This window comes from Rhinolophus hipposideros (assembly GCF_964194185.1).
Source record: "Rhinolophus hipposideros genome assembly, chromosome: X".
Taxonomy (NCBI): domain Eukaryota; kingdom Metazoa; phylum Chordata; class Mammalia; order Chiroptera; family Rhinolophidae; genus Rhinolophus; species Rhinolophus hipposideros.
In genome coordinates this window covers 122,402,585-122,428,509 of record NC_138046.1, presented here as the reverse complement: position 1 = coordinate 122,428,509, position 25,925 = coordinate 122,402,585, and the positions used below count along the sequence as shown (strand labels likewise).

General features: G+C 49.2%; 1 protein-coding gene across 7 annotated transcripts in view; it reads left to right on the top strand.

Moving 5' to 3' along the window:
- Nucleotides 1–25,925, top strand: part of SHROOM2 (shroom family member 2) — a gene marked incomplete at its 5' end in the record, with an annotated part of 128,343 nt that overhangs the window by 78,508 nt on the left and 23,910 nt on the right. For 2 of the 7 annotated variants that reach the window (XM_081042025.1, XM_081042022.1), the window contains 2 exons: nt 11,698–12,059; nt 13,019–13,063. The exons of 3 other annotated variants lie outside the window; for them this stretch is intronic. Of the gene's footprint in view, nt 1–11,322; nt 11,449–11,697; nt 12,060–13,018; nt 13,064–25,925 lie in introns of those variants that run through there. 2 more of the 7 variants (XM_081042023.1, XM_081042024.1) reach the window with 2 other exon arrangements.

Genomic DNA, 25,925 nt, shown 5'->3' with positions numbered 1-25,925 from the left:
CTAAAGTGTTGCAAGTGTAGGTAGGTGTTTCATTGTGCAAGGATGGAATTTCAATTCAATGCATCGTGTCGTTTTGCCTTTCACACCCGAGGGCGGCGGGAGGAGAAAGTATAGGTCATGGCAGGCGCAGTGGTATCTCATGGCAGGCGCGGTGGTATAACTGTGTTTAAAAGGGCTGGTGGAGGAATGGGAGTCCATGGGTATCACAGGGTCACTGCAGATTTTTGTGTTGCCTTGACAATCTGCGGTGATGGGCGCGGTATTCAAATTAAACACTAACCTCAAAATTCAAGGATCTGTTGCAGAAATAACTACTGTAAGTGTTTGCTTTTGAGAACCTTACGTGATGGCGTTTGATTGGGCTTTACACTGAGTGCTGTTGACCTTACATGAGAGTATGAAATGTTTCCGTGGCTCCATGGACCAGAGTGGTATTTTGTGCATGCTTGTGGAGGAAGCTGGTTACTTAACAGTCTGCCGGGCTGAAACCAAGAGCCCCTGAGTAAGAAAGAAAGGGCAAGGGATAATACACCTACGAAACCGAGCAGAGTCGGGAGCACAATTCCAGCTTTATTACTGTGGGTTCCCAGCTAGTCCTGTGCCGAATGCCAGCTGGAATCTTTTCAAAGCCCGCTTCCAGGCCCAGCTGTGGTACAAGGGCACGGCCTGGTGGCTGTGTGCTGCACTGCACCCTGCACACGCGGGCTCTGGCTTTGCTCCTGCACCAGGCCACTGGCGTTTGATTGAAACCACAGAGCGTTTGTGTGCTGGTTGCAGTTTAACTCCTCTGTTGTGACTGGAGTCCTGAGTAGCTATGGCATACACAGAGACACAGAGAGAGAGACAGACAGACAGACAGACAGACAGAGAGACAGAGAGACAGAGAGAGTTGTAAAAGGCTCTCTCAAGAAAGGGTCAGGAGGAAGAGGAGGGGCCGTATGCCCCACTTATCACGGCTGTGTCTTCTAGCAGACTGCGTAACCACTCTGAAGAAATTAGTTCCAGAAGCTTTCTGCTTTTGAGCTACGAACCCAGCAATTTTCGGAATGGTGTGTGCTTTTAAAAAGTGGCAAGCCTCAATGAAATTCTAGACCAGGAATGTGGAAAAGTCGTTTTCAACTTTTTTCTCAGCAAATGTTTATTTTCCCGAAGTATCGGCAAGAAATAAACTTGAGAATCCAAGAACTGGAAATTCAGGCAAGGGATGGTCTTTTGCTCAGCAAAACAAAATCTGTAATGCAGACATTTCAAGGTGCCCAATGGTTTGCATGAGTTTAAAGTAATGTAAACATATCTGTAAATAGAGAATGTAAAATGCTGACCTAATGAGTAGTGCATGATACTGCAATATGTTTTTTTTTGTTGTAACTTGTGATGATAGAAAGATAAGAATTATTACTTGTTCATGCAAACTGAGAACACTTTTGTGGGGTTCAAGATACTGTGTTTTATAGAAAGACAAGTAGGACAAAGCACCTACCCCCAGCAGACCTCACAGTGTAGCAGGGAAGCAGAGACTCCAATACCTACCACGAAAGTGGTGACACATGATTATGATTTTTGTAAACGGTTAATGGCTCTACAGAATCTTGGAGGAAAGAGGGTGAGGTGACTTCTGGTTGCGTTGTCGGGAAGACACGTGGTGGTTGAGCTAAATGGAGCCCAAACTCGAGGGAACAAATCCAGCAGCGTTCACTTACCTCCAGCTTTTCCTGTCACGAGCAGCCCACGTTACCCTTTCCACCTGTCTGAGCTTCCCAGCTCCCACTGTTTTCAGGGGTTTTGCACCAACATCTCCGAGCTCTGTGACCAGCAGGAGTCTGTCCCTGTGAATGCGTCCTGCCCCCACTGAGTTGGGGTACCCCCACAGCTGGGTGTAGCAATTTGGGCAGGCTGCCGTAATAAAATGTCAGAGACTGCAGCCATCAATAACAGAGATTTACTTTCTCAGAGTTCTGGCAGTCAGAAGTTCGAGATCAAGCTGGTCTTGATCTTGCCAGGTTAGGTTTCCCCCAGGACCTGCCTCTCACTGTGTCCTTACCTGGTCTTCCTGTGTGTGTCCTGATACCCTTTTCTTACAAAGACACCTGTCATGGGGGTTTGGGCCCATTCTGATGACCTCCTTCTACCTAATCACCTCTTTAAGTCTCCACATCCAGCCACATTCTGAGGTTCTGGAGTTCAGGGTGTCAACATACGAATTCAGGCGGGGTTCGGGGGGAAGGGACGGACCACAGTCAGTCCATAGCCCTGGGAGAAATGTCCCTGCCTGTCCCGTAAACCTTTTACGGCCAATCCTGTGTGCTGCGTCAGCTCTCTCGGGAAATATCAGTCCATCATTGAGTGGATGAGGTCGCACCTGATATGCCGGCTTTTAAAATAAAGTGCAGAGGGGAGCTGCCTGCCGTGCATACAGCTGGTGAAGACGGGAGTTTAGTGAAACCTCCCTGGAGGGCTCTTTGGCCATGTGTAACGATCCTTCCGGCTGTCTCCCTTCGGGTCAGTACTTCATTCTTAGGCGTCGACCTTCCGTGCAGACACCTGCTGCACAGTGAGCGGTGGCTTTTCTGCAGATGGGCAGTGCAAGGAGGAGGGTTCTCACGAGGTGGCCCCCTTGCTGCCTTCTGGTCCCCCGCCTGGACGCCGGTAGTGCCTAGGACTGAACCGAGGAAGGCATACAACTGCCCTGCTCCTTTTGCTGCTCCAGCACGCTCCTGGCTGGGGCGCGGATCTGTGCCCCAGCTCCCCGCTCGCCTTGTCGCCCACGCCGGAGCCCTCTGTCACCCGCCTGCATTGGTGTTCCCTGAGCTGGGCTTCCTCCCCACTGGGTCCATGGGCTTTTCCCCGTCTCCATCCAGGCTTTCATCGTCTGCAGCCTGGACCACAGCACCTGCTCTTCCCTGCTCGCTGTGCTTCCAGGCCTGACCCGCCACAGCCCTTGCTTCCCCTCGCCGCTGAGCTGGCCTTGGAATAAATATACATCACGTTTACAGTTGTCCCCTCCCCAAACCATTCAATGGCTTCTACTTGCGCCTGGAATAAGATGCAAACTCCTTACTCTGACCTGCAAGGCCCTGCATGTCCTCTCTTCCCTGCATGTCCTTGTCACTCTGCCTTCCCATCCCCGGGCTTGGGACTCATTGCCACCTTTCTGTCCCTTGACAAGCCAAGCTTACTTCTCCCTCAGAGCCTGATGTCTGTAAGGCCATCCTTAAGATGCCATGAGCCTTCCTCAGGACAGCTGCCTAGCAAAAGACACCTCAGCTGGGAAGGGGACCCTGTGTAAGCGTAGGGATGGATGGATGGATGGATGGATGGATGGATGGATGGATGGATGGATGGACGGACCAGTTGTTGGGTGGACAAATGGACAGATGGGTGGGTGGGTGGGTGGAAGGATGGATTGGTAGATGGATAGATGGATGGATGGACCAGTTTTCGGATGGATGAATGGACAGTTGGGGTGGATGGGTGGGTGGATGGAAGGATGGATTGGTAGATGGATGGATGGTGGATGGATGGACCGGTTGTCAGGTGAATGAATGGACAGATGGGTGGGAGGAAGGATGGATTTGTAGATGGATAGCTGGATGGATGGACCGGTTGTTGGGTGGGTGAATGGAGAGATGTGTGGGTAAGTGGGTGGGAGGAAGGATGGATTGGTAGATGGATGGATGGACCAGTCATCGGGTGGAGGAATGGACAGATGGGTGGAAGAATGGATTGGTAGAGGGATGGACCGGTTTTTGGGTGGGTGAATGGACAGATGGGTGAATGGCGGGTGCATGGTGAGGGGGGGTGGAATGATGGATTGGTAGATGGGTACGATGGATGGATGGACCAGTTGTCAAGTGGATGAGTGGACAGGTGGGTGGATGGGTGGAAGGATGGATTGGATAGATGGGTACCAGCCTAACACCCCGTGAGTCAGTCCTTCTCAGTTACGGTGAGTAATAATTGATTCCACGTTGGCATATTTGGGTGCTGACATTCCACTTAAGATTTTAGTGTACATGGCCGTCAGTGAAATGGGCTTGTGCTTCTGTGCTGGCGTAGTGTTCAGAATCAAGACATAAACCTCTCAGAGTAAATTTGGTAGCACAGACCTGTTTTCCAGTAATGTATTTTAAGCCTTGGACGAAAGCTAGGTGGTACCATGTTTAATTATTGCTTCTCCAAGCTGAGAGTCTTCAGTGAGGATTGTGTGCTGGGAGGCTCTAGAGACGGATGCTGGAAGGAGATGTGGGGGTGGCTGTGGGCGCTGGCGGGCTCCTTCTCTGCTGCCTTCCAGCCACTTCCGCCCCGCCTTAGGAGCTGCTGCCAGTGGGCTGGCACTGACCTGCAGGCTTGTGTTCTGCAGGTGCGAGAGGAGAGGGAGAATGAAATATATCCCAAATCCCAGTAACAGCCACCAAATGGAATCCATATGAAATGAAGCTCATTAGGGGAAAAGTGCTTGAATGTTAAATTCATAAGTAAGCTAAAGCCACCTTCCTGTATGTTTTCTTCCCTGAGAGGTAACTTGGTGGCCAGAGTTTAACGTGAAGACTGGTTTTTCATTTACGAGTAGATTTCAGAGTAAGTAAGAGAGATTTGCCATCCAAGCTCCCCTGTCATTTGTCGCTTTAGGGAAGACGTTTACTTTTCCTGGCCTGCAGTTAGCTGAGGGGCAACTGATACTTTCCATTCTGAACTCCGCTGGGTAATGACAAAGCTAGGATAACAAGGAAAACTCAAGCTTGGGAGTTTTCCGGGGCCGAGCCCAGCATCGGGGAGCTTCCTTCCACGGCCGGTTGTCTCTGTGCGTGGAGTCCTTGCAAACATACCTCCATCATCCCAGAAATGAGAAACGATTGCGAAACAGCAGCTGTGGGGAAAACTGGGGTCTGGTGGTCTGTTTTTGTGTCTTCATTTGGAACTATATTTTCTCCTCGTATTTATACCCACGTGGCTTTGGGAAACGCAGAGTCAGGACAGGCGACCACAGGTTTGGTCTGTGACTTCACATTCTTTGGAAAGAAGCATTTGAAGGCAGTAGTTTGAGGGTACGGGGTTTGGAGCTGGGGAGGAGACAGCAAGACTGGGAGGATAAGTGTGCAGAGCACCGAAGTGGGGGAAGAACGTGAGCCAGGAGGGCAGGAAGTATTCACAACGTGAGATGCCGAAGCAGAGGGAAAGACGGAGGAAACGTGGGCAAAGATTGAGCCCTGACGTCTGAGTTCTGGACGACGGGAAGCAAAGTGTTCTGCAGACAGCGTGGCTGAAGGCAGCTCTCATACATGCAGGAAGAGGCGCCGCAGTCACGTGACACTTGCTGCTCTCCCAGGAGAATCCAGAGTCCTGCAGGGAGCTGCACCTTTGTTCCCAGCGCCCATCCTGGGTGACTGCACCAGGGCTCCCTTGTCAGCCTGTAACGAGGCAGGAGTCCACGGTGCTCGCTTCTTGGAGGGAAGACTCCCACAGCTCGTTGTGGTGTGATAACCAGTCTGTTCTCGTAGCCTCCTGTCCCTTTTCTCCTCAATTGACGGCTCTGTGTGCAAGCTCGAATCCTTGTTGGTTGACCTTGGGTGAGTTTGTACAAAAAGGTACTCTTCTGTGTTTGTGCCTTTCTCCAGAAATCCATCTGCACACACCGGCACCCACCTCCCGATTCTCCCAGACATGCCTCCTTCCTCCAGGCCGTGTTTCAGGGCCGAGATGGCGTGAGCAGCAGCACCCGCAGGCCTGGATGGATTGCAGTGCTCCCTAATGCTGTTCACACTGCACCGGCATCGGGAAAGCCGTCTGAGCTGTGGCCATCGTAATCTTTGCCACCTTTCGGGTCTTGTAGTCTCTTCCGGTTTATTGTCAAGTTAAGGCGCTTTCATCGTGACCCTAGAGCTGACTTGTGAAGCATCAGGTCTGCGAGTCCTGTCGCTTCTAATGAGACCTCGTGTGGCACCCTACTTAATCAGTGCTGCATTGGCTTACCTGTCTTTACTGAGCCACGCCACACATCTTAATCAAACCTGTGTGAGGCACATGTCATCCATGAACTGTGAACACGGGCGTTTAGTCCCTCCCCTGCGGAAGCGACAGCCCGCGACAGGGCACCGTAGTGTTACTGTGACAGGGTGGTGACGTGACTGAGCTTCGTTGCAAAAGTGGATGTCGTATAACTGCCTCACAGAGATGACCCCCGAGGGTCCTGTCCGAGCTGTCCCATTCCTTCTGGACCTGCCTACCCCGAAGGCCGCCTTCAGCATCATTCGTTCTGGGGCACCTGGGAAAGCAGACACCGAATGCCGGCAGTCTCTGTTTGGGGCGAGGGCGAGGCAGCTTCACGGCAGCAAGTTTTCCCCCTGGTCCTTTCTTCCTGTGTTGGCATTGTTACATTAGAACTCGGACATTGTTGTGTCTGCAGAAGACCTGTGGGCATCTCAGGCCCACGGAGGTTAGCTCCCTTGCAGGATGGAGGCAAGGACTGGACGTCCGTCTGGTTCTCAGTTTTCCCTCCTTCCCTTGGGACTCGTGCTTGGTCGGTGTCTCTCCATGGGGCCACGGCACAGGGGCTGTTATTGGTGCGGTTACGGAAGTGACTTGGCTTTCATTTGTAAGTTACTCTACATTACTTGCTCTCTTCTTCTTTTTTTTTTTTTTGAAATGGGTTGTAAAGATGTTACTTATTTTTAAATTATGGTAAGATCCCCACGCTGTCAAGTTTACCATTTGAGTATGTACAACCCAGCAACATTCAGTTCATTGATGTTATGCGACCATCACACTATGGAGTTCCAGAACATTGTTGTCACCCCGGAAGGAAACCCTGTATCCATTCAGCGGTCACCCCAGTAGTGGGTTTCTTGTTCATGTTTAACTTGAAGTGATACGCTCTGTGCAGTTTTGTACTGACACACAGTTGCCACCACGTAGAGGTGAGATGGCTGCTTGACTGTCCAAATTCATTTCCCACAGACTCGGTGTGTTACGTGGTTGTTACGTTCTGGCAGCTAGTCTCAGAAACTGATTTAACCCAAATTTTTTGAAGGTCCACCCATTTGATAAAAAAGGAGGACAGTTGTGTGAGTTGCTCCTTTCTCTTAACCAATCTAAAGCGCATGCAAATATTTCTAAGTGTGCGTAAAAGCTGCACAAACCCCCCAAATTCATACAGGAGCACGCAGAGCCAGGAGCTTGTTTCCTGCCCCCTCAAGCAGCCCTCTTTCCTTGCCTCCAGAGCTGACCACCAGGAGTCAGAGGTGGGGGAGGATGACAGCCGCTGGGTACTGACAGATGACGGAAAAGTACGTCTTCTTCAGGTTTTCCCAAACATAGCGTTTGGAGCGTATCCCTGGGAACACGCGTGTTCTCCTTGCAAGTTTAAGTTTCTGTGTCTTCGTTTCCATACCACTCTTAAAGTTCTCATCAGGCTATTCTGGATGGTGTGCACAACCATACCTTGTGTGGGGGAGTGTCTCGTTGTCAGTGGTAATAATGCAATTGTCCCAGGTGGGAGGTAAGAATAAATCTAGTTCTTATATGTAAACCTCCCTCCAGACGAGGGACAAGACATCTGGGTGCGATGCCAACAGAACTCTGTGTCTCCTCAGCCAAAAGGCAAGTGATGAGTCCTTTTGTGGCATCTGGGACACATGGTAGCTGAACCCCAAAGAAGCAGCACTGCGGTGTCTGGGGCCGCACGAGTCACAGTTCATTCTCAGCAAAGCCACATGCCACCTGTTGCATTAAATTAACCTTCTTTACAGTTTTGCTCTCATATAACTTGCAAATTTGTTTCATGTTTTGTAGACTAAGAAATATCAAAATAAGGAAAGTTTAAAAATACATATTTAGACACATTTAACAATATGATAAAAAAATAGTGTAAGCTGTACATTGTGTGATTCCGTATGTACATAATACCCAGACTAGGCAATTCCAGAGGGAAAAGAAAGTAGATTAGTGGTTGCCAGGAATTAAGGATGGGGGGATGGGAATGGCTGCTAGTGTGTTTGGAGTTTCTTTTTGGGATGAGAATGTTTTGGAATTAAGAGTAGAGATGGAGGGGGCTGGCCCCGTGGCTCAGGCGGTTGGAGCTCCATGCTCCTAACTCCGAAGGCTGCTGGTTCGATTCCCACATGGGCCAGTGGGCTCTCAACCACAAGGTTGCCGGTTCAACTGCTCGAGTCACGCAAGGGATGGTGGGCTGTGCCCCCTGCAACTAAGATTGAACATGGCACCTTGAGCTGAGCTGCCTCTGAGCTCCCGGATGGCTCAGTTGGTTGGAGCGCGTCCTCTCAACCACAAGGTTGCAGGTTCGATTCCCACAAGGGATGGTGGGCTGTGCCCCCTGCAACTAGCAATGGCAACTGGACCTGGAGCTGAGCTGCACCCTCCACAACGAAGACTGAAAGGACAACAACTTGACTTGGAAAAAGTCCTGGAAGTATACACTGTTCCCCAATAAAGTCCTGTTCCCCTTCCCCAATAAAATCTTTAAAAAAAAAAGACTCGTAATGGATGCACAACTCTGTGAATATATGTAGAACTACCGAATCACACAGTTTCAAAAGGTGAATTGTATGATACTATAGTCCTCCCTTATCCGTGGTTTCAGTTACCCATGGTCAGCTGCCATCCGGAAATGGCAAATGGAAAATTCCAGAAATCAATAATTCCTAAGTTTTAAACTGCACAGCATTCTGAACAGCTTGATGAAATCTCACGCTGTCCTGCTCTCCTGCCTGGGATGCCCTGTCGAGTGTATTCACACTGTGTATACTCCCCACCCATGAGTTGCCTAGTACCCATCTCAGTTGTCATGGGACCACAGTGCGAATGTTCAAGGAACCCTTATTTTATGTAATAATGGCCCCAAAGCACAGGAATAGTGATGCTGGCCATTTGGATGTACCAAAGAGAAGTGCTTCATGAATTGAAAAGATGTGTGAGTATAGGAAAAAGACATTGTATTTGTAGGGTTTGGCACTATCCGCGGTTTCAGGCATCCACTGGAGGTCTTGGAACGTTTCTCCCAAGGATAAGGGGGAGACTACTTACTGGATGGGAACTTTATCTCAATGTTTAAAAATCTCAGTCAACGCTGGGAATCCCCAAGAAAAGAGGTTTTAAATTTCAAATGAGGCTGTGCCTTCCTCCAGTCTGAGAAATGTGGCTGGAGCTCCGAGGCTGACAAACTTCGTCAAGGATAAGATGGTTGAGAGTTTCGGCTTTGAGGAATGTTTTGTTCCAGCTGGGATGAGCAAGCAGCTGGGGAGAACACTCCTCAAGGAGTGGGTGTGGCTGTATTCCGGTAAAACTGGACAGAATGGCCCTTGGATTTGCTCGGCAGGGAGTGTGGTCCCTTGACTAGGAATGGGGGACCTGAGTGGTGTCTGTCCAGACGTTTTTCAAAGAGGCTGCTTTTCTGATTGTCTTGCCCTGTGAAATCCATTCCTCTTGTCCTTCTCATTTTACTGTCTCTTATTTGGTTGTTTGACTTTGGGGGTTTGTACTGTCCACCCAAGTGGAGGTGGCTGTGGCTTGTTCCCAGCGTGAGCGTGAAGGAGAGCGCTCGCTGCTGTAAGATGGGCTCCTGTGTGATGCTGGGACTGGTAGTGGCAGGGTGGTGTAGGCAGGGCGTCCTCCCACCCAAAGGGCCTGGCCTATCGCTCAGATCTGGTAAAGTGACTTGGGGAAGGTTCCAGGCTTCACCAACACTGTCTGAGACGCGGGGAGGAGTTCTTTTGGAATGTAAGTGTGCTTATTTTGTTTCGCTCCCTTATTTGTGGAATTTTTCAAAGGCACAAAATGTTGTGCCAACTAAAGGTAGATTTGTATGCAATTTATTACAAGTATTTACCACATAAAGTCTCAATAGCATTAACAGCACAAGCTATGAAAAGACGTGAGGATCTTATGCGCTCTGATAATTGTGCCTCATTCTAGGAAACGGATATATGAAAACCCAACTACAAACCTCAGTATTGGAAAAGTGCAGCCCAATGAGAGTCTCCTTTAAAAATGGATTCCTCGAGCACGCTGGCACCTAGATCTTGGTTTCCAATGTGCTTCTGCAATGAAAGGAACCAGGGCTCCTTGCGGGAATGGCTGAGTCTAGGGCAGTAGGCAGGGAGTACACAGAGTGAGCCGGGAGCATGTCCTAGTGTACGAGGGACAGAAGTACTGAGGGACGAAGAGGGGAGAGGAAGATGGAGAGATGATAGCTACACAGATGATTGGTACACACGGAGAGAGGGAGACAAGCGGGGAGAGCAGGGAGAGCGGGAGAGAGACAGAGAGGAAGATGGATGGATACATATTCGTAGATAGGTGATAGATAAAGAGAGGGAGAGAGAGACTGAGAGGGAAGAATGTGGGTTTTGGAGTCCAAGACACAGGTTCAAATCCTCATTCTGTTTCTCAAGCCAGCCACCTAAGCTTGCTAATAACTCACATGCCTGGAAGATGGGATATCCATAGCAGCCTTCCTCGCAGACTTTTAAAAATGCTTCCTGGGTATTACATTAATGCACCAGCAGTGCTTACATCAAGTAGGTGTGAGAAAATAAATAAATGAAAAAGTCACTCTTACTAAAATAGTAATAAGGGAGATCCTGCAAAGTAGCATGTGTTATTTGGTTAAATGAACAAGAGTCAAAAATAATTGCTGTGAATTTGGAAGAGGTGATAGAAGCAGGTTGAAAAGAGAAAGTGGGGGCTCTCCTAGAGGCGCTGGGTGGAGGGGCACTTCCTGGGGGGAGGGGCGAGGCACTGAGGTCTCAGCTGCTAGGAGGGGAGGAGGGGCGGAGAGACTGTCAATACAGACCTTTGTGAAGTGAGAGGTTGGTAAGTCAGGGCCAGCCTGCAGCTTCTTTGTCTGCTTTGCTCAATGCCTTGCACACAGTAAGACTTGCAGAAACAAACACTTCCTTAGTTGTTTGGGGGATTCCTACTGGGTGTGTGATAAACCCAAGAACACAGGTAGATGTAAAATGCTACTGAATTTTTTTTTAAACTTCATTGTCCCATCTGACTTTATTGTGGTTGTGGAGTTGAACCGTGTAGCACGTACATTGTATGCTGATCAGGCTTCATTCGTAGAGAAAGCTGTGTGCAATTGGTGCAGTCGGCTTTTCTATATTTCCCGCTTGTAAATTATGGAAAGGAAGACACCCAAGGCTTTGGGGGTTTAAAAGGGCAAGCCTTTGGGGGCTGAAGCCTCGAAGCCTGGGGACCGACCCTCTGAGGTCAGGAGTTGTCGGTGAAGTAACATGAAATTCCTCGGGAGCAAGGGCTCCCGAGTCACGGAGTCACGGAGCCTGCGAGAACTTGCCCGTCAGGAGGCAGCAAGCACAGACGGGCCAGTGTGGTGAGCACGGCTTCCAGCCGGCTGCAGGCAGCGAGACACGGGCTGGGCTGCGGGTCCCTGAAGGAAGCGCCCCGCCCCGGCCGCAAGCCGGGAGCCCGGTAAGAGTCCTGTATTCCTTCTTAGGGCATCTCATCCCACACGGCACTGGGTTCCTGCTGTGGCCTTGGAGGGCTGCTGGGGTCTGTAGTTCCAAACGCCTCTTTTGTTCTGTCTGTGAGAGCAGAGCGGGGGTGAGATCTGGGGAGCTCTGCAGATGTTCTCCTTGCTTATTGTTGTGCCTGAAGATGAAAAAATCATGCAAAGCCGGATGCAGATTCCAGCTCGCGCCCTGCATGCGTGCACGTACGTGTGCGGGCACGCACGCCTGTGCTGCTGCATGTGTGCCTGTGGAAACATGCAGCTTTTGCAGCCTTGCTCTTTGCAGTTGGCTAAGAGCGCATTGGAACGAGAAGGCAGTGCTTGGCAGCGTGGGCTCTGGGCAGCAAGCGTGGCGCAACCGTGACCGGGTAGCCTTTGCTGTGTGGGGGCGGGCTCCCTGTGAGGTCTGCAGAGACACCTTCCCTGCGGAAGGGTCACCCAAGGAGCTGGCTGAGGACGCTGGTATTGCATGAAGACCCGACTTCCTTGCCGTGCCTTTTCTTTCTCCATAGCAGTAAGAAATAAGCATTTTCATGATGGACGCATCACATGTGGAGATTGAAAGGAAATGGTGAGTCAGCCAAATCAACATGAAAAAATAAAAAGAGAGAGAAATCGGGTGTGCATGTTTAGTCATGAAAACGTGCTCTGTGGGTAGATTCCCACACAGCCTGCTCATTGCAATGAAACATGTAAGTGGGGGAAACGGAGTCTGTGGTTCTGAGTATTTTCTAATTCTGGGATTTTGCTCTCCTTGGTGTGATAGTGACAATTTAGAGGCATGACATTTTTCTACAGGCTTTACTGTACATGTGTTGTTGTTTTGTGTGGGGTTTCTTTTGTGTGTGTGTGTGTGCCTTTTGTATTCTGATAAAAAAACAGGTTATGGTGAGTTTTGGCCATATTTATAAATGATGGCAATGCCTGTGGTCTCCTAAGGGTGCTTGTGTGTGGGGGAGGGACGAGGCCTTTTCACAGGGAATTGCTGTGTGTGTGTGTGTGTGGGTCTGCACGGACTCACACACAGGAGTCTTTTTGACATGCATGTTTGCTGGTCATGCTAGGTGAAAGGTAAAAAGGAAACGGGGTTTGAAGAAAGGTTGTCAGAGATCTACCCGGCAGCAGCATTTATAATTAAATAGCCTGCTGCTTTACCCATTGCCTGAAGGTTTATAGAATGAATGAATAAAAAATCATATTTTAACATGTCACATAAAAATAACAAGATTTGACGAATGGTTGGCATATTTCTTTTCTTTGCAAATCTGTGTGCATAGTCCATAAATATTTTTTACGATTTTGTTGCAGAAAAGTATTTCATGGATGGTAGAAAGAGGGACATGTCTATGCTTTTGTCATGCATAGTAGGAAAAAAACATTTTACACACACACACACACACACACACACACACACACAGCCTATATCTGCAGGGTTATGTTCCTTCATAGATGGATGAACAAAACACACACAAAAGCAGTTTTCTAAAAAAGTGCTAGAAGTAACGATAGGTGTTGTTGTTGACCGTTTAGGTTGCAGAGGCTTCTGTGGCCCAGCGGCGGTGACAAATGACCCTGGTGAGTGCACCCTACCTGCAGCTTGTTTAGCATGGACTGGCTGCTCTCCCAAAGCCGGCTTCTGAATTTTGGAGGTTCCGGAAGCTAATACCTTACGTGGCCTTTAGAATGCATTTGCTTGACTCTCACCCGTTTGTCTGACCACTTCTGTGCATTACAATCGAAGAGCAAGTGGGGGAAGCTGTGGAAACCAGAGCTGGCCTTTGTGCCCATAGTGTCGGCCCGTCTTTCCCTTGGCACGGACAGTGTCTTCTAGCTGGCTTTGCCTGCAGTGCGTTGGGTAGTCAGGTGGTTTCCGGGAGGCTGTTAGTCATCCCTGGGGGTCTGAGGAGCTCCTCAAGTGGTTCATTTTTTTTCGCCTGTAAAAAATATTTGCAGAATCCTTTGTGTCAGTTCCGTCAAGTTCACACATACGTCTTAGGCCGCACCGCGCAGATACCAGGTCCGTTTCACAGGAAGTGAGCTGGTCTTGGCTGCATCGCACAGCTAGTGGATGGAAAGCCCTGGCACGCGCTGTGGCTCATTTCGAATCTGGTGGGTCCCTGCGAATTCACCTCTGACGCTGGCAGGTTCTACATGGCCTGGGGGACCTGTTGCCGGATGGCGACCCGGGTCTCTCATGAGCTTTCATGTCGCACGTCCAATGCGGTGACAGTGCAGTGGAAAGGAACTTCAGCATGGGCTTCCAGGGCGTGTGGACGAAGACACCCCCTCCTGCCCCCCCAGCCAGGCTGAGAGACAGGGGACATGCGATTGGGAACACGTGACCCTCTGTTTCTTTGCCCATAAAATAAGGAGTTTGGATTAAATGATTTCTAGCATTCCTTTAAGCTGTAACAATGTTTGATTCTAAGGGACAAAAGCCAGAGACTTGAATTCCCCTTAAAAGTCATGTATCTGCCCCCCCAGGTTGTGTTGTTTGACTCTTTTGCTGTCAACATTCATATGAATGAAGACCGACCTGTAAGTATATACGAGACACACTCTTAGTGTCTTTGAGGCCCATTTACAAATAAGATGAGCTCTTGGCAGCTGACTCAGTTTCCTGCCTGCAGGGCCGTGGCAGTGCCCTGGAGGGTTCAAGCGCCTCCTACAGTGCTCTGTGCTAAAGCCTCGATACTTGGTATTTAATGGCGTTGTGTAAAAAGGTCTAGCCAGCAGGCCCTTACACGTACTCGGAGCCCTTAAAGGTGGAATGACTAGAATTGTAGGGTGATAGGGAACATTTACACACACACAAATGCACATGGGTGTATGTGTATGCACATAAATGTCACACATGTATGTATCAAAGACTTTAGATCGTAGTAAATTAGATAAAGTAAATGTTTATGTGCAATAAATACCTAAAGCCTATTGGCTTAAATAATCCGTGTCCATATGCGGTTTAACCGAGAACCATTAATGGGCCAATACTCGAGATGTGGGCGTTCCAGAATATTGAGTCACATGCAATTGTGATCAAAGGAAGACACCTGAAGCCAGCGGTGTTCTCTGAATTTGTAGAGGTGATACGCTATTCTCATTATAGTTTAATCTCTTTTCCCATGGGGTTACCCAAAATTCAAAATGGTCCCTTCTTTCATAAGCTCGATGTATGTTTTTGAAAGCCAAGACTTATGCTAATCTGGGGTTACAGGTTCCTAGGCTGTGGCATACCGTGTTTTATAACATTTCTTTTTTTTACTAATAAACACATTTTTATTAAAAATACGTGGGCGTTCTAGAAAGCAGAGTGAAGACATTAGAAATCGCCCTCCAGCTCACCATCCAGAGATAACACTGTGGAAGGTTGAGGAGTGTGCACTTTGAAATCCTTTTTTAGCACAGATACGCATTGTTATACATGTGGTCACACTATACATACTGTATAGAAACAGTATTGTTTTTCACTTGTGCATGTGTGATGCGTGGACTCTAAGGCATGACTGCTCACTGCAGATACAGTGGACTTGGAGGGTTTCTACTCTTTATTTTGCAGGGGGTGGGGATATTGGGGAACAATGTGTTTTTTCCAGGGCCCATCAGATCCAAGTCTTCGTCCTTCCTTCTAATTGTGGAGGGCGCAGCTCAGCTCTAAGTCCAGTCGCCGTTTTCAATCTTAGTTGCAGGGGGCGCAACCCACCATCCCATGTGGGAATTGAACCGGCAACCCTGTTGTTAAGAACTCGCGCTCTAACCAACTGAGCCATCCCGCTGCCCCTCCAGAAGCTCAGCGGCAGCTCCTTGTCTTAGTTCTAGTTGTGGAGGGCGCAGCTCACTGGCCCACGTGAGAATCAAACTGGGGACCCTGTTCTTCAGAGCTAGCGCTCTAACCAACTGAGCCACCTGGCCGCCCGAGGGTTTCCACTCTTTTACAATTATAAGTAAAACCCCAGTGAATATCTCGTCAGGAAATATTCGTGCTCTGACACACCAGTTCCCTTAGGATAAAATCCGAGGCATGGAATTGCCAGGCAGGCTTTGGGAAATAGCTGCAAGTCGCCATCCATGAAGTGTGTGCTGGTTATACCCTACCACCGACAGCCTCCGACAGCCCTGCTCCTAAAACCGGGTCTGTGTCAGCCGTTTTACAAACCCTGTGATTGGACAGGCAAAAATGTTCCTTCTTTTTTGACTCATTTCCTAGTGAAGTTGGACTCCCCTGTGTCTTATCTAGCTATCTGTTGTGTTCTTCTATGCGTTACTCTGCACTCTTGTGTTTTCCCGTGTGTGTGTGTGTGTGTGTGTGTGTGTGTGTGTGTGTGTGTGTGTGGGTTTCTTTCTCAGTCGTTGTAATTTAGGTTGTAAATGGATCACTGCAGTGCATTGCATGCGCTCTGAACGTTTCCGGTTGGTTTGGGTTAGATTTTTTCCCATCAAGTGTGTTTCCTCGTGTCATTGTCCTTGTGCCTGGGCTTCGCGCTGTCCCTTCCGTGTTGTGTGCCTGGCAGTTGTGTGCCGTCCTTAGCGTTTGTCTGCAGAAGGGGTGGCCACTGGGGCTCTGTGCACATGAATTCCTGACGGGGTACAGACCGCCCTCGGAAACATTTCTCCAGTGCTTTGCAAAGAACAAAAAACTGCCGGGGAAGAGAAGATACCGGGGGGTTTCAGGTGAACTTCCAAGGAGGCGTTGCAGAGGGGAAGCAGGAGCTGAAAGAGGAACATGTAAATCCTGGCTCAGGTCATGTCACTCAGGCTCCCAGACGACAGCGTCCCACGGGCGAGACTAGGGCATGCCGGTGGTGCTTTCTCGGTGGTGCTTGTGCAAAGGGAGGTTGGTCATAGCGTTGGTTGTGCTGCAGAATTGAGAGGCTCCCGCTTGCCACTGGCCCAGCTCATCTTGCCCCCCTTTTGTTCTTGTTGACAGGAACCCCAGTATCCCGTTTGAGACACAGCTGTGCATTCTAGGGTCTGCTCCACTGGGCGCCTTTCCACACTTGTGCCTTTCTACGTTTTTGTTTATATTTTTCTCTTGTTCACATGTTTTAATGTGCATTTTAATGCTCTTGTTGTGTTTCCTTTGGTAAGCCACCTTTCAAAACATTGGATCATTCAGGGTATAAATATATTGAAATAAAATAGCTATAGGCCATTTAACTGCAGGTATAAACACATTCAAAAGAGTAAAGAGCCTCTCAGTAACCACTTAACTCTTTTTATTACGGTCATTGTTTTACGGGGAAATTGCGTTACTTCAGATTGCCCTCAATGGGCAGGTGGGCCTAATGGAATCTGTCAGGTGGATCTGTTTCTGTAGCAGTCATGGCACAGTGGGGTTAACCTGGGACTGTCGGAGCCTGCCGACGAGACGAACAGTCCCTGGAAGGGGGAGCGGGAATGAAAAAAGAGACACACACACATATGATGATGCTGCAGGTCTCCAGTGATGCTGGAGGTCTCCAGTGATGCTGGAGCGATGATTTAATCACCTTCACCAATATATATACCCTATGGGTACGTGCAGTTTAACAATAACATGGGTGCATTACCTCAAGCAAAATAAATTTTTAACTTTTACACAGAAACTACAGAATCATCACAAAGTTTCCTAGTCATAATTATTATAGAAAAGAGACTACTAAAATGTCATGATAGCCACCAGTTATCTGTGTCTGGGAAACCGGCCAGTTCCATCTCATTCCTTAGCAACTTGTAAACATTCTCAAGGTTTTTTACCTTAGAAGCTGAGACAAGTTAACTATATATTAGCCAGCTCACAAGGTTTCTGAGAAACAAGAAATCATGGCTCCCCACATGGGACGAATAGGGACGGGGCTGCCCACCTGCCTTGTAAGGCGTGGTAGGTGGGTGCTGGGGCTGCCTCCGGCCTCCAGCTCCAGCACACCGGTCTCCTAAGTGTGTTTACCTGCTGGGCCCTACGTTTCAATTACCATTCGGTCAGAAGAGCTGTGTTCTCAGTGGGCAGGTCTTCAGGTGACACAAGTATGTGGTCTCACTGGTTACCGATTCGTATTCGTGTGGTTGGATGCCCTGGAGCCTATGAAGTCCAATCAGGTACAGAGAGAACCTCCCTTGAGGGAGCTTGTCTTCTATTATCAGGGAAAATAAGATCTAACAAACGACCACACATTAGGTGCTTAAACCACAGTTTATTTCTCACAGTTCTGGAGGCTGGAAGTCCAAGATCAAGGTGGCAGTCAATTCGGTTCCTGCTGAGACCTGTTTCCAGATGGCTGTCTTTTTGCTGTGTGCTCTCTGGCGGAGAGTGGAGAGAGAGGGAGCAAGCTTGCTTTTATGAGGGCACAAATTCCAGTCAAGAGGGCTCCACCCACCCCCTAATACCAGCACATGAGAGTAAGATTTAACACAAGAATTTTGGGGACACACACAAACATTCAGTCTATAACATAAGTGTACAGGGTAGTCAGAATGCCCAAGAGAACCCGCCAGCTGACCTTGCCTTCCTCTCCTTTCCTCCTCCGTCCGTGCCTCCCTCCCTTCCTCCCTCCCTCCCTCCCTTCTTCCCTCCTCCCTCCCTCCTCCTGAGCCTTTACCGAAACCTGCTCTGTGCCAGGCACGGTGTTAGGTCCTGGAACACAGGCGTAGACCAGACCGAAGTGGGTGTTGTTGCTCCAGCTGGGAGGAGTGACATTAAATGAGAATAACAGATGAATTGAATATAGTTTGGGGACAAACAGGTAGAGAGGAAATCCTATGGGGGTTCCGAAGAAGAAAGGCTCATTTTTGTCAGCAGGTCCAGGAAACGCTTCATGGGAAAGATTGCACTTCATTTGAATCTTAAAGAGCTGGAATGGGTGGTGTCCATGGGATGGATTCTGGATCAAACTGGAGATGCGGGAACCACAAGGCGCGTCCAGCAGGGAATGGCCTTTAGCCAAGATGTCTGGTGCAGGAGCAGGGGTCACCGAGGGGTGAGAGCTGTTTTGGGGAAGGCGAGAGGGAGCCTGGAAGATGAAAGCATCCAGCCTGGCCTTGCCTCAGTGGTGGTGGGAGGGCCGGTAGGCCTGGAAGTTTCCGGGGGAGAGGACCAAGCATACCTAGTTCTCATGCTCGCTGTGACTAAAATGTGTACACATTTGTAAAATTCAGTTCAGTGGAGGAGAGGAGCAGATGGGAAATGCCCATTCTGGGTCACCCACCAGCGGAACACCTTAACCACTCTGGAAACGTTACCACAAGGTGGCGACGCTTTCAGGAAAGTCAACTCATGCAAGTTGTCAATAGATTCACCCTCTAATTTGTTGAAATGGGGTGTTTCCCTACTGTAATGTCACGGTGCTTTTAGGGAAGTCTAATCCTTTGCGTCTGCTGTGTAAGATTGGCCCTCCTTGAAGACAAGAACACTGAGTCCATTACGAGGCTTTCAGGCAGGGCCCCAGGGAAGGTCGTACATCAAGAGGCAATTTTCCGGGGGCCGTGGACTTGTTACTGGACTTGATTGTGGTGGCGAACACACTGCTCTGGACATTTCCTCAAACTCGTCAAACAACACACCTCAAATCAGTGAATTTGCTGCTGTGTACATGATACTTTGATAAAACTGTCATGGGGTGTGGGGGCGAATAGAGGTGGAAATGTTTGGTAATGGGAAAATCTCCTAGATCCATTGCTAGATTTATAGGAATTCCAACATACATTAACTAACAAAACAAGACAAAACTGAAGTGGCTCAGAAGAAGAGTAATTCATGTATTGCTTGTTTACCAGTGTCCTACTGATTGTAGCTTTCAAGTTATCAAGAATATATCATGGCTAATAAAAACTACACAATCTAGATGTTCCTGCAAACATGACTGAGGTAAATGAAATGTCTGCCATAATAAAATAACGTTTGTCATGGTGATTCGGCTCTCATGGTTCCTTCTCATGGTAATGACTTCAAATGACAGTTGTGGAGACCACTGCTCCCATTAGCCACTAAAAAGAGGCCAGGAAAGTTATAAAATCATAACTTAAAAAAAGAACTCATTAGATCCACCCGCCCCCCCCATGTAAATAAAGTCTACACTCTTCTCTCTTCCTTAGCATTCTCTTCATAGCCTTTATACTGCTTATCAAAATCAACAATAACATGTTCACATTTTTTAAAAATTAACATCTGCCTACCTCTAGACTAGAAATCAGTAAGCTACCAGCCCAAGGGCCAAATTCCCTGAGTCCTAAGGTTTGAGAAGCTTCTCTGGGTCAGTCCCAGGTGTGAAAAGCCTCTCTGGGTGAGTCGCGGGTGTGAGAAGCCCGTGTGGGTGAGTCCCGGGTGTGAGAACCCTCTCTGGGAGCAGGAGTATGACTGCTCCCTCCAGGCCTGGTACCAATGGGTACTCACTTCCACCATCTCCTCAGAAGAAGATAATCTAATTGGGGCGGGACATGCCAAGCCAAAGAAAACTTCAGGAGTAGTTTCAAGTATCCAAATCCAAGTGGGTATAGAGGAATTTGGGAGGGAGGATCCCATGAAGCAGATTCCCAGCTGGCTTGACATTCGGATTGACTTCCTCACAGATTCCCTCTCTCCCTGCCTGTCCACAGGCCTGGCTTTCTGGTGGAGCGAGTTTTAGGAGAGCTTGGATTGGTGTGTCCCAATGCTCCCCTCCCTCCCTTCTGTGTCCACCTGAGACCTGGGGGAGCAGGGCTGAGGAAACAAGGCGCCACGAATCAGGAGGGTCAGGCTCTCAGTGAGGGATACATTCTCTCATGTAGTCAGTGGGAATGTTCTTATTTTAAAAGCTTTAACGCCCAAAAAATACACGTAAGAATGTTGCCCATTCTAGTCAGTCAGGGCCGGGGTTATTCTGGGTGGCAAGGAGGTGAGGGGGATGCAAGAGTAAAAAAAGGACTCGCGTACCTGCAACGTTGCATTTCTTTGTACAAACACTGCAAACAAATACGGAAAGGGTAACGTCATGCTTGAGAGCTTAGGAAAGCCTCTGATACTCGCTGTATTTTTCTCTTTCGGATACTTTCTAAGTGTCTCTACCGCTCGGGGTAGTCCGGCCCACCATTAATTGTAGTTTCCTGAGCGAGGAAGGACCTCTAGTGGTGAGAAGGCAGAAGGAGCTTTTCGTGTATCTCCCGCCAGTGGTTTGCACTGTATCCTGCTTCAGGTGTTTTCTGCTCAGGCCTTGGTTGATGCCTGTTGAGAGTGGTTCCCTAGCTGACTCCCTGAGCAGCTGAGGCAAGGCATCTGAAGAGCTGCCAGATCTCCCCGGGCCCAAGGGGGTTCACGAGACATGCCGTGGAACAGAAACTGATCTGGAGCTTTGATTGGCAGAGGGGATTTGCCTTGATTTTTGTCCCCAAAAGTTCCACGTGTCACGTCTTGGGACCAAGGATGAGGGTCTCCAGCCACAGAAATGAGCAGCCTGGAATAGGTTCTCAAAACGTGTTCTGAAGATGCAGAGTTGGTTATGGTTACTTGAGGGCTGTCACGGATTGTAGTCTCCAAATTTGCGTGTGTTTCCTAATACGGGACCCTAGCCCCTTAGGTGTGCGGGCATTTGGTTTTGGACCATCTGTGAGTGGAATTTCTCTTTTCATCTCTTCTCTCCCCACTTAACCACAAATGACTTAGTCTGCCTCATCTTCATTTCTGTTACCATCCGCGTTCCTGCAAGCATACAGAAACCCAAAGGAAGCAGCAAGCCCTTTCAGCCATCTGTTAAGACATTGGAGAAATAACATGCATCTGATTTTCTGAAGTAATTGCTTTCCCCACTTGGCGTTAGAATCACGGGAGAGGGGCACTAGTGTCTGTCCGTGCATTTGGTAAATACGGTCTGCATGCCCAGAAACTGGGATAGAAAGGCATTGGACAGCCTCTCCCCTGCAGGGGTTCACCGTCTCGTAAGCCCCACGGTACACTGGTGTTTCCAAGGACCGAGTGGCTGGAGCCATTATTCCTGGGTGTTCAGGCTGGTTGAAATGTTTGTGATGTGTTTGTGTCTGTTCACTAATGGGTTGGCCGGTCGATTGCCTCCCTTGGGCTCCCTGGTCTTGCCCACCACCTCCTTTTCCCATCTCCTTCGGCTCTGGGATGCTGTGCAGACAGAAGGCCCTTCCTCCAGCCCTTGCCAAGGAGATGTATCTGTTGGGAGTTCTCTGTGGGAACGGGAAGATCAGTGGGGACGTCCCACCAGTGCCTCATTCAGGAGACTCGCACTTAGAACAGTGTGCGTATCCCCTGCCTTCCCAGCCGCCTGGCCCCTGCCCTATCTTGTCCTTCAGCGCCAAACAAGCTGACTAGGAATGTCTGATACATCCACCGGGGCCAAAGGACAAATAAGCCGCCTGTGATTCTGAATAAACAATTCTAGATCTCACAGTCTCTGTGACTCACACCCACAAGCAGTGGAAGTGTGCTTGCTAAGTACTGACCTCAGGCTGCAAATGCTGAACCCAGGAGTCGCTCATGGAAGCGTGGCTCTGTTGGGAGCCGGCACCCCTGGGTCATACCCCAGTTGTCCCGTGAGCTAACCTGGCTCCGTGCAGACTGCTTAGGGCCTGGATCCTGCTTTTGCGACACGCGCTCTAAAGTCCGATTCGCGCACCGTGTCAGCTACCCCAGCCACCCTGTCCATTGCTAATCTCGATTGCGTGCTGGTTTTGTGTGTGGCGTTAGTGTTTTGTGTAATAGTCAAATGAAAGGAAGAAACACCTCGGTGATACGCGCTGCAAGCTTGCTCTCTCTGTCTTCCTCTCTCCTCCCTGTTAAAATGAGGTGATTCCGTTGTACTGAGTTCCGAGGGTGCCCTGTGTATGTCCTCACCCACTTCGGAGGCCCGGCCGGCCCTGTCCTAGGTGTGCTGTGTGGTGATATGTCAATGTAGGTGTGTTGGTGTCACGGAGACCTGCTTTGGGGTCTGCTGCACCTCAGGCTGGCCCTTTCCTGTTAGGCGCTCGGCCCAGCGCCTGGCTGGCAGGAACCCTGCCACCCACAGACCCTGCCACGCCAACCGTGTCTTACCTGCCTCTGCCTGCAAGCTCAGCCCACATGGGGTGGCCTGTGGCTCGCCCAGACCGGTGAGGAAATGCAGCTCCATGGTGCACAGTCGCTGGCCCGACGTCACGCAGCTAGTGGGTGATGCCGTGATTAGAAATGTCTGCCTGACAAGTTCCCACATCAGATGTGGGCTAGAGCTTCACAATGGACACAGACGCTCGAGCGCATTACGAGCGACAGCCTTGAGCAACACGTGTGTACACACGTGAGGACAGGCCGCGCCTCCCTTCACCATCACGCACTCCATGAGCACCGAGGAAGAGAACCCCTCCCTCACGTGTGTCACTGAAGTCCGAAAGAGTCCAAAATTATTCCCTCTTGCGTGCTGAAGGTACTAGGTAACCCTAAAGCAGGTGATGTGAATTATTTAGCGAGGACAGAGCAGTCCAAAAGTTAAAAAATAAAAAAGTCTAGTCATATTGGGAATGTTCACATGCAAGGTTATTTGATTGCATCTCAAGAGAGAGAGAGAGAGAGAGAGAGAGAGAGAGAGAGAGAGAGAGAGAGAGAGAGCAGCTTTCTTTTGTACCAATCAGCACAGTGACCGGAAGCAGCAAATATGTTTATGTGTCTGATGGACATTCCGGTGTCAACATGACCAAGTATGTGGAATAAATACTTGCCCATGAGGCGCTGAAGAAGATGGCTTGGCTCCCTGGCCGCCGTGGAGGAGCTCACAGCCCAGTGACGAGAGTGGAGACGGTCCAGTAATTGGAGAGAGGAACACGTCCTATGCTAGTTCCATGTGTCACGTTGAAACCCATGGCTAGAGACCCTCATCCTTGGTCCCAAGGTGTGACACATGGAACTATGCTAGGGGTGGCCTGGAGGTGGGGAGACAGCGGGGCCGACGGAGCTGAGGGCCTGTGTGACAGCCGGCTGTGCAGAAGATGGGGAGGCAGGATGCGGAGAACAGAGACCCAGAGAAAGGAGTCCAGGGACATCATGGGGCTCGTCACAAATAGATGGAATCCGGAAATACAACCACCACCTTTCAGGTGTGCCATCTACATTCAGACGTGGGCCTTGCCCGCTCCATATCATTTCCAAAATGTAGATTTCAATAATAGCAGTGGACAGGATTTCAAGGGCATTTGATCTCACGTGTACACACACACACACACACACACACACACACACTCACACTCACCCCTACTGCCCAACAGTACAGTGATTTCTGACCTATCACAGGGTGTCTGCACTACTGAGCAGCGATTCACGTGGCCTTTCCTCCCGGCTTTTAGTCTTCAGTTCTGTTGTGTTTTGCTTTGTGGGCTCACTGCAGACCCTTCACCTACCTCCCCGTTGCCTTCGGCAGCAGCCAGCCCAATGAGAACAGCACGGCCCCGGGCTCCCCGTTGCAGGTCTCCTGGAGCCTGGCATGCAGCCCGCTTGCCCTCCCTCCCTCCTCCCGGGGCTGCACTAGCAGTTCTCTCCGTGGTAACATGTCATTAGCATGTTCTGCATGAGAATGAACAACCAACCTAACCCGAATTTCAATTTCCGGGAGTGTGGAATGCGGCTGCCCCGTTCATTTTCCTTTGTATGGCTTGACTCGACTCACTGCTCAGTGTGTACGAGTGTATACCTAGGAGTGTGTGCAGGGAGGTGCTTACTTGCTTTCACTGACAAAGTCCTTAAGGCATCTTCTTTTTTTTGCTTTTTCTCTTTCTGGATTTTGCCATCACCACTGACTTTATCCTTAAAAAAACTCTATATACATTACATGTGTAACATACATGATTCAGACACACATACATAAACACAGGCCCATTGTCTCCGCAGTAGTGACTTGGAAACTATTAGTAACACAGATTGGAATATGACCCCAGCAGAAGCCCAAATTCCCATCTTTGGTCCTTTTTTTTTTTGACCCCAATTTCCTGAATTCTTATCAACTGGGGTAATAAAAGCCAATGAGTAGTTTTATGGTTTTTGACTTTGCAGGTTTGGAGAGAGGAATCAAGAAAAAACAAAGGGGTGGGGGTGAACTTGGTGGGGGTGAACTTGGTCCATCGCTGTACTAATGGGAATCTAAAGTGAAATGTTGGGGTGGGGTGCAGTGAACCACACCTCCAGAATGAGAAGGGACCATGCAGCGTCCACGACCCCCATGTCCCCCAGTAGAGGGCCCTGCAGCCCTGCAAGTATGCCCCATCAGGAAGCCAGGAAGGAACCTCTGCGCCTTCTGATAGAGACAGAAGCCAGGAGTCCACCTGAATCATTATTTATTTCCCAGGGGGCTTTCCTTCCTCATGTGAGTTCTCGTCTGTTTCTGGGTAGATTCCTGACCATATCCTGTCTAAGGCACTTTGCAAATACCCTGTTTCCCTGAAAATAAGACCTAGCCGGACAATCAGCTTTAATGCGTCTTTTGGAGCAAAAATTAATATAAGAGCCGGTCTCATATTATATTGTATAAGACCCGGTCAAGATCCAGTCTTATAGTAAAATAAGACTGGATCTTGTATTAATTTTTGCTCCAAAAGATGCATTAGATTGTCTACTAGGTCTTACTTTCGGGGAAACATGGTAGAGCTCCATTAAAGTGAATCCACATGGCCAAAGGCACTTAGCTTTTAGCAGTAAATCAGCTCATTTAATTCTCTGTTTCTATGAGGTGGCGGGTATTTATTAAATTACAGGTGCTTGGATGCTACATTTCAAGAGTTTTATTAGTAGGAGGAAAAATGTTCCAGTGTACCTCCAGTCTTTGAAATGAAATATTGGGGAGGCATTCTTGAGTTGTCATGGAAGTAGGGTTTACTGGCCTCAGAGGCACAGTGGCTTAAATGGGAAGGGATTCAGGGCCTCACTTCTCCATGGCAGGCCATCCGAGCCGCGACCTACACTTCTTAGACCGTGTTGTCAATTTGACAGCATTTAGTTGCCATTCTGAATTTTGTAACCACACTGCTGCTGGATGGTGTATGGTTCTCCAAACCATTCATTGCTATATTCAAGTTAATTTGATACCTTCTAGTTTCTCTTAGTGTGTCCCTAATACACATTTGAGAAAAAAAAATCTTAACTTCCCAAACTGGGTTGATATTTTCTTAAGCTCTCACCCGTGGCTGTTTCATCCCGGCTTATTTTCTAAGCTCAGTCCATGTCTTCAGCCTCCTGGAAGCAGAGAACAAACCTGTCGTCTTTCAGGGTCCCAGTGGGACTCAAGCTCTTCTGTCTTTTGCTAGATGCCAAGGACTTCCGGCTTCTGGCTTTGGGGCGGCGTCCGGCTGTCTCTGCTAGGGGTAGTGCCAGGGGCCGGGTGACGCCCCAGCTGGCCAACAAGGGGCAAGGGGAGCAAATTGGGCATGATCTGGGTTCTGCAGTAGACCATCTGTTGACCCTGGAGGGGACCTTTCTCCTGAGGATTAGCAAGAGGGACATGGATAGGGTTCT